Source organism: Trichechus manatus, unplaced genomic scaffold (assembly GCF_000243295.1).
Source record: "Trichechus manatus latirostris isolate Lorelei unplaced genomic scaffold, TriManLat1.0 scaffold00387, whole genome shotgun sequence".
NCBI classification, from domain to species: Eukaryota; Metazoa; Chordata; class Mammalia; order Sirenia; family Trichechidae; genus Trichechus; species Trichechus manatus.
In genome coordinates this window covers 343,979-353,466 of record NW_004444323.1, presented here as the reverse complement: position 1 = coordinate 353,466, position 9,488 = coordinate 343,979, and the positions used below count along the sequence as shown (strand labels likewise).

Below are 9,488 nucleotides of genomic sequence, written 5' to 3'. Positions count from 1 at the left end.
TAGTGGGGATTCTAATATCTAATTATGGAAGCAAATTGTAGATATTAGACAGCCTTAAAATATTCTTAAATTCTATCTGAACTGCATTTTCGCATTGGCATCACCCAGCTTGCTGATCAAGAAATCAAACAACGGATTGCATTCAGTAAATCTGCTGCAAAAGACCTCTTTAAAGTGTTAAAAAGCAAAGCTGTCACTTTGAGGACTAAGGTTGTGCCTGACCCAAGACATGGTATTTTCAATCGCCTCATATGCATGCGAAAGCTGGATAATGAATAAGGAAGAGCAAAGAAGAATTGATGCATTTGAATTATGATGTTGGCAAAGAATACTGACTATACCATGGACTGCCAGAAGAACAAACAAATCTGTCTTGGAAGAAGTACAGCCAGAATGCTCCTTAGAAACGAGGATGCGAGACTTCATCTCATGTACTTATCTGTTATCAGGAGGAACCAGTCCCTGGAGAAGGATATCATGCCTGGCAAAGTGTAGGGTCAGCGAAAAAGAGGAAGATCCTCAAAGAGATGAATTGACACAGTGGCTGCAACATAGATTCAAACATAGCAATGATTGTGAGGATGACATAGGACCGGGCATTGTTTCTTTCTGTTATACATAGGGTCCTATGAGTCAGAACTGACTCTACAGCATCTTACAATGACAACAACAAACTTGTTATTCTTTTTTTTTGTTTCTTTGTATACCTCCCTAAATATATCACAACCACTTACTATTATTAGGTTAATGCAACAAGTCATCTGAAAATTTGCTTGACTGTTCTCAGTAAGGTCTCTATAAACCTAAAGCAGCATTTATTAATATGCTTTTACTGTCAGTAGGATGTCCAGTGGCCTGAGATTGCCTCAAAATTTATCCTGAGTACTTTTTAGATTTTGAATACAATAAAAAGAAAAGTTTCATAAGTATACATATATATTCTAAAGCAAAATAATGTCTCTAAATCAGAAACCAGACCTTGACCCAGAACTCACAAGTCAGACTCAAAAACAATGAATTGAGAATCATTCCTTTTTTGTCAGGGTGCCCTCCATTCTGTTTATGATGTTTATATATTTTATGAGCTCTTCGCAAAAATCTAGACACAAATATCACTTCACTTACGTCATGCTGTTATGTTTAGCTCTTTAAGTACAGAGAAACTCCCAAGAGAAAAAGAAACTTTGTGTCTGTTGTATATGCCAATAAAATATATCATCAAAAAACATCGTCGGTATCTATGTACTTTACAGAGACTGCATGAAATGAATAGAAGGATCAATAGACATTGATTTTCAACTCTGATTTTATTTGCAAGTAGGGAGTCATAGCAAATTTGTATATTTCACAGTAATCTTCACTGCTGTTCCTGTCTTGGTCTCTTCTAGCAGCTACTAAACCTTTCTCTTATTCTTTAGAACTTAAACACACACACACAAGAATACTAAATAGATCAGAATTTCCCTACAAATACCTCTTATTGGACATTTGAATGCTTGAGTGCTCACAAAAGCGTTATCTTCAATGCAAATTCCTAGCCAATTATATTACTAGCATCTGTTTCAATGACACTTTTTGATATAAATTTTAGAATCTAAATATCAACATACTAAATGTGTCTGGAGAGCTGGTTGTAAGGGGGAAAGTTTATGTTCTTTACACATTCTGTTCAACTGAACCCTTAAGAGTTCAGCTCCTTCAAAACTTAACTATCTGAACGACAGGGCTAATTCTGGCCGTATTCTCAGGGGGCCATTCCCTAGGTATGACATTTGATTCAGTAAACACAGCCCTGCTACTAATATTTTCTATACTCTTCTTGTACTTCTGATTGAAAGAAAACTTTGAACAGGCCGTAGGGAAAAGAAAAAAAAAATATTGTAAGGGAATTACTTATCTAGGGATTAGTTCATTTTATTATTTATCAATTAGTTTTAGCAAAAGCCAAATTATTAGGTAGAGGTGAGATTATCGTTTTCTGAATACCCTTGTGAGGGTTTAAATTGGTTAAAACTTAGACCTTAGTGGAGAGATAGATAAATGATAGAAACCTATATAATAATTCATCTTCCCCCTCACACCCAGAAGGGGACTTAAGCCTAAGTCTCCTACCTGCCTAAGAAAGATTAGAAAAGTATTGTCTCATTTTTCTTGAATCAATAAATATATTTGAAAGCAACTCAAAGTCACAAACTTTGGACCAAGTCCTAGGATTATAGAATAATACAAACTTTTCTCTGAAAATGCCATTAGAAATCACCTTGTTCAAGACTCTCACTTAATTCTGAAAGACACTGAGATTCAAACAAAATATTTACCTAGAGATCAACTAAGAAAATAAAATAATAATAATAATAATAATTTCAAGACTTTTAATTTTGCAGTCCTATTATATTAGGACATAGCAAAGTGTCCTAAATATGCCAGCCACTTAATATTTTAGCTGAATAAATTTATTCTAATTCCAACATGAAGTTGCATATGCACGTTTTCCCTGGAATAGTAAAAATCTAAAATTAACAATTAGGTATGGTAATTACAATTCATAAATATTTGTGGGTGGACCTTCCATATTGTAAATTATAACTATGCATCTTTTAAGAGATGCTTAAGAGATCCGCTGCTAACCAAAAGGCTGGCAGTTCAAATCTACCAGCCTCTCCTTGGAAGCCCTATGGGGCAGTTCTACTCTGTCCTATAAGGTTGCTATGAGTCGGAATCGACTCGATGGCAAAGGACTTTTACTTTTATTTTTGGTTTTTATTTTGTGCGCGGCTATTACTGTAAAAAACATTTTTCGTAATAATAATACAGGTATGCGTCGCTTAACATCCACGATCCGTTCTATGAAATAGGACTTTACGGAATTTGTACATTCTGTGAACACCATATTTTATACAGAAGGGAGGCGCGCAGGATGGTCACTGGTCGGACCCGGAACCCATGCCACTGCCGTGCTGAGGGACCAGGCGAAACGCAGGCTGCCCACCGCCGGTCCTGCCTGGTCACCTCTGGGTCTCGCAGAGCCAAGCCGGCCTGGCCGAGCGCTGGTGGCGCGCACTAGGTGTGTGGCTGGCGGCCTCCCGTCCCTTCCTTCTCCCCTGCCTGCCTTTCTTATCTCGTTTGAAGGGCTTTGAACTCCTCCAGCCCTGCGTCCTCCCCAGGCCGCGTGCCCAGGCCAAGAGAGACTGTGTCCCCAGCAGGGTATCCACCTGGGCGGCTCCGGGGGCTTCTGCTCAGGCCCTGCTGAGGTGATCATGGTGGCACGAGAAGCCATGCGTGGGGTAGATGCAGGACGGAGAGCTAGTGAGGGATAGAGCCCATCTTCCTACTTAGCAAAGTCGCGTTCTCCCATCGGGACTTCGAAACTCTGTTACAACCTCATGAGACCACGGATGTGTAGGCAGTCAGACATTGCCCCAACTGACGTTAAGCAACGTATATTTGTATTTTACTTATTTGATTTCCAGTATCATTTATCATTGCTCATTAATTACACATAGAACCCAGAAGCATTTTCATCCTACTAAGGTGAGTCCCGGCATCCTGGTAGCGCAGTGGTTAAGAGTCTGGCTGCTAACCAAAGGTCAGCAGTTCAAATCCACCAGCTGCTCCTTGGAAACCCTATGGGGCAGTTCTACTCTGTCCTATAGGATCACTATGAGTCCTTGGAATGGACTCGATGGCAATGGGTTTTTTCTGGTTAATATTAGAAGAAAATAAACTCATTAAAAGTCAGCCCCTGTTCTATGGTGTACCAGGACTTTGGGGGATGCACCATTGAGAGGTCTTCCCCTACCTAATATGCTAGAGAAGGAAAATCACTCACAAACCAGACCTTGTTTACAGGTGAGATCTGGTCCCTCAGGTGTACCATATCCCATTTTACTGATATACTCAATAATTCAACTATTTTTTTCAGCGTAAGAAGCTATGTTGGGGGCATTGCAACTAAGCAAGTGTTCAAGTGAAGTTAGTGCTATTGCTGCCCCCCTCCCACACCCTGAATGTTTCTAAGGAGGGCACTGGACGATTAAACAACTATCCCACCTTGAGAGCAATTGTGGAAGGTATGGAGTATCAACAACCAACAATACGTTTTGTTTGTTTGGTCAGCTGTACCCCAGGAAATAGGTGTCTATTTTCAGAACCAGGTGTTCGGTATTTCTTCTCAGGCACACATAGATATTGGTTTTGGGGGCTTACACCGAATGATGGATTTAGCATCTGATCCATGACTTTGTCATAAGAATCCAGAAGTTGGTCAGGGTCAAATGTCCTGAGCATTCTTCCATCCTGTCTACCCCATTGGCCACCTGTAGCCACTGACCCATTCATGCTGCAGTATAAGATCCTCTATCCAGTCTGGGATATAGGTCTTGTGACAGCTGCATGCAGAAAACCTCCAGGGTGCCTCAAGTGGCTTGCACACAGACTCTTAGATGCAGCCTATATTGTCCATTTCTTGACAAAACAAACTATCCTTTAGGTGAAAGCAAATGAACAAACAAAGAAACCCTCCTTATTCCTCGAACTAATTTAGAGCCATTTGGTAGGTGGCTGCTGGACAGACGGGGAGAGAAAGACTTCACAAAATGCAGTAGTTTTTCCCAGCAAACCAATCCAGCTTATAAATTATGTTTTACCATCCTTACTGCATCAGTTAAGATAAGTAATAGAATTTCAAGCAAACCTATTATGCAAAAGAAAAAAAAAATGAAGACAAAGGCGGTATACAGATTATTAGGTTAATGACAAAAGTGGGGAAATACAAAATATCACAGCTACAAGGCACACAGAATGTCATCAAAATTTCTGGCACCAAGCTTCCTATTATGCACACCTTACACTTCTTATTCCCATTTTTCTCTGTGCCTATACATTTCTATAAGTTATTTTAAATTGTTATATATTGTTTCTGGTGTGTTAAAATTGTAGCACAAAACAGACACTAAAGGGTTCAAATATTCCCTGAACAGCTCAGAGCATGAGTCAAACATACTTATTAATAATAACTACAAAAGATCAGAATATGTTGTTGTTGTCATTAGGTGTCGTCGAGTTGGTTCCGACTCATAGTGACCCTATAGAACAGAGTAGAACTGCCCCAGAGGGTTTCCAAAGAGCACCTGGTGGATTCAAACTGCCAACCGTTTGGTTAGCAGCTGAGCTCTTAACCTCTTTGCCACCAAGGCTGCATAAAAGCCTACAGCACCCGGGATTCCCAAGCGGAACCCCTTCCAAGTACTAACCAGGCCCAATCCTGCTTAACTTCCGAGATCAGATGAGATCTGGCATGTTCAGGATGGCATGACCGCCTTGTATATTGGTTACAGTGAGTATGTTTAAATCTAAAATGCTGTTTCTAGCTCTGTTCAATAGATGTGGCTCTCCCCACCTTCTCTTCCTTCCTCCCTGCTTCACTGCCCTCTTCCTTCTAAATGTTTACTGAATACAGGCTATGAAAAAGCAGAGAGTTTTCACATGGCTTTCTTAAAGATTCATGAATGAAGCCATCCACGTCCCTTTGTGAACTTCTGCTTAGAATCGTCTCCAGTGAAAAAAGGTTTGCCATCTTGAAGCAAGAGTGTCAATGACTTTTTCTAGAGAGAGAAGAACCATACAAGTAGGTAAGGAGCCTGTTGAGTCAGGTTCTTTTCTCAAAGGTAGGAAAACCTGCCACACTACAACAGAAGTACCTCGGCCACCTGAAGGCTCAGTGAAATAGAGAACTTCCTCAAAGCCATTGTGGAGCCTCAAATTATGGTGCCTGTCCGACTGGCATACACCCAAAAATGACAACATAAAGGCAGCTTGCGTTTAAAGTGCTCCCCAACTGTCAAAGATACAACGGGATTTTTTCCTACCAGTCTGGCATCTTACAGAAGATTAAAACTCACTGTGCATAAAGGGGGAAAATGCGCTTCATTTGAAGAGAAGAACGTCTGGAGGGAACCGGCTTTATTGCAAGGTTAATGGTTTTCTAGTATCATGTATGCTAAACTTTTCAAAGGATGGAGCTCAAATAGTACTTGTAGGGAACCCAACGCAGCGCCCGTAAGGCCAAGAGTTCTACAAGGAGCAGTTTCATCAAGGAGACATGCTTTGTTCACAATGCAGCTAGATTGCTAGTTCCACTTAACTATCCACAGCAGCTCTTTCCAAATCCTCCTGGTTTCTAGGTTTATATGCATATGTATCTATTATAAAGTCTCATATTAATGAGGCAAATATGGTTCCCAATTTATTCTGAAATGACTATAGATTAGTAAGACTGACATTAAGACGGCTGATTTTTAAGATTCTTCATTTTTAATTTTCTGCTCTCATCAAACACTGAAAATTTTCTTAAATTTCCAGGTTATTAAAAACATCTTTATATTCTGTAAGAGAATATTCTTAGTAAGTGATTATAAATTTTTTGTATAATGCGTAAACAATTCAATTTAGCACAGCTGCACTGCAGCTATCAGACTGGTTTCTTGTTTACTCTGATAGATACTGCCTCAGCCTGTCAGATTCCACATCTGCATTTATCTGTATAGAGGTTCTAGGGCTCTCTGCTATCAATATTGCTTAGCCTCATTTTAATTTCCTGAAGAATAACTTATATAGGCAACCTTACTACCCATTTTTTCCCTGAATTATTTATTTGTATCAGTCATTCATTTGACAACCCAATCTGTGGTATTTGGTAATAAGAGAATCCAAAGATGACTCAGACGTGACTGTTGTCTTACTACGCCATTCTTATTTCCATTCCCTCTCCTCTTCTGCCTTCTCTTAACTGCTCCCCCTTCTCTTTTACCTTTCCTGAGAACACAATTTGATCTGCTTCCTCTAATTCCTTTCACAGTTGATGGTAAGAGTTACGTTTGTCAACTACACAGTATGTGACTAATAGGGTCCTAAGTGCTTTCCATGAAATTTTTCAATTTATTCTCATAATAAACATAAGATAGATGAAATCAGCAGTACTTACAGAGGAAAAAACAATAATTTAGACAAATAGAGTGGCTTGTCCTACACCACACAAAGAGTGAAAAAGCAAATCCAGGACACACCCGTGATTGCGTGACTCTGAAGTTGACAGTTTCCTTATCAGAGAGTCCTGAGGACACTCTTATTTGTTCCCAAGTTCATCTTGTGACTAGTAAATATGTCATTCCCATTCTCCATTTATTGTTTCATGGTGTAAATTTGTATTCCATTTAGATTTACTGATTCTTGGTAGACAGGAATTGTGTCTAATAATTATTTATTTGCACCCTATATAATCTAGCTTAGATGTTGATAAACAATAAGTTTTCCATTAAATATTTACATTTTGGAGGTGGGGCAAAGATGGCGGAGTAGTCAGACGTTGCCAGTGGACCCTCTTACAACAAAGACCCAAAAAAACAAGTGAATCGATTATATATGGCAATCTGGGGGCCCTGAACATCAAAGGCAGAGCTGAGGAACCAGACTGAGTGGCAGAGGGAGGGAGAGATGGTTCAGAAGCACCGAGGAGTTGCCAGACCTGACACGGTGAGAGCCTGAGCCCTTCAGGCCTGATCAGCTCATGGGTGAGTGGTGAAGCAGGCAAGCAGCAGTGCTCAGGAGGCGTGTTTTCCAAACGGGGAGAGACTCAGTGGCAGAGAGTCTACACGGCCACCCAGAACCAGTGAGATGCAGCCCTCATCTGTGAAAGGTAAGTACTTGCGTACGGCCTACCGCACGTAACAAAAACACCAATCTTAGAGAAAAACCTCTATCCCATTTACCTCCCTGCTCCCTGCTCTGCACTGGGTCCCAGAAGGGCTTCAGCAATTGCTGAGTCCCCTAGGCCAGAAGTAGGATCCGTCACACGCCCTGAGCCATTCTTCTTGCCTTGGAGAGTGAACAAATTAACACACTGGGGGAAAAATACACTGCTGGCTCCCCTAAGCCAGGAAACAAGAGTAAGCACAGCTTCTTTGCCTAGGCATATGCATAAGGGATCCACAGACTTTTGAGTGCCTTTGCCCCTGCAGAGACTTGTGTGGGCCCATTTCAACAGTGCAGGCCCTCGTTAACGCAGTGCGACAAATGGTGCTGGCATAATTGGATATCCATCTGCAAAAAACTAAAACAAGACCAGTACCTCACACCATGCACATAAACTAACTCAAAATGGATCAAAGACTTAAATATAAAATCGAAAATGATAAAGATCATGGAAGAAAAAATAGCGACAACTCTAGGAGACCTACTACATGACATAAACACAATACGAACCGTAAGTAACAATGCACAAGCACCAGAAGAGAGACCAGATAACTGGGAGCTCCTAAAAATCAAACTTATGCTCATCAAAAGACTTCACCAAAAGAGTAAAAAGACAACCTACAGACTGGGAAAAAATTTTTGGCTACGACAAATCCAATCAACATCTAATCTCTAAAATCTGCAAGATCCTGCAAAACCTCAACAACAAAAAGACAAATAACCCAATTTAAAAATGGGCACAGGATATGAACAGACACTTTGCCAAAGAAGGTATTCAGGTGGTTAACAGACAAGTGAAGAAATGCTCACAATCATTAGCCATTAGAGATATGCAGATCAAAACTACAATGAGATATCGTCTCACCCCAACAAGGCTAGCATTAATCCAAAAAACACAACATAATAAATGCTGGAGAGGGTGTGGAGAGACTGGAACACTTATACAGTGTTGGTGGGAATGTAAAATGGTATAGTCACTTTGGAAATCTATTTGGTGCTTCCTTAAAAAGCTAGAAATAGAGGTACCATACGATCCAGCTATACTGCGCTCCTTGGAATATATCCTAGAGAAATAAAAGCTGTCACACGAATAGATATATGCACACACATGTTCATTGCAGCACTGTTCACAATAGCAAAAAGATGGAAACAACCTAGGTGCTCATCAAGGGAAGAAAGGATTAACAAATTATGGTATATTCACACAGTGGAATACTATGCAATGATAAAGAATAACGATGAAGATGTGAAACACAACATGGAGAAATCTGGAGGTCACTATGCTGAGTGAATTTAGTCAGTCACAGAAGGACAAATATTGTATAAGTCCACTATTATAAGAACTCAAGAAAAGGTTTAAACACAGAAGAAAAGATTCTTTGATGGTTAAGAGGGTGGGGAGGGTGAGTGAGGGTTATTTACTAACTAGATAGAAGATAAGAATTATCTTAGGTGAAGGAAAGGACAGCACACACTACAGGGGAAGTCAGCAAAACTGGACTAAACCATAGCTAAGAAGTTTCCTGAATACAATCAAACACTTTGAGGGACAGAGTAGCAGGGGTAGGGGTCTGGGGACCATGCTTGCAGGGGGAATCTAGATCAACTGGCATAACAAAGCTTATTAAGAAAATGTTGGGCATTCTACTGTGGTGAGTGGTGTCTGGGGTCTTAAAAGCTTGCAGGCGGCCATCTAAGATGCATCAGTTGGTCCCAAACACCTGGAGTAAAGGAGAATG

General features: G+C 40.3%; 1 pseudogene; it reads right to left on the bottom strand.

The window, feature by feature from the left end:
- Positions 1-5,203: 5,203 nt before the first annotated feature.
- On the bottom strand, positions 5,204-5,322 carry LOC111819332 (uncharacterized; annotated as a pseudogene).
- Between the last annotated feature and the right edge of the window lie 4,166 nt (positions 5,323-9,488).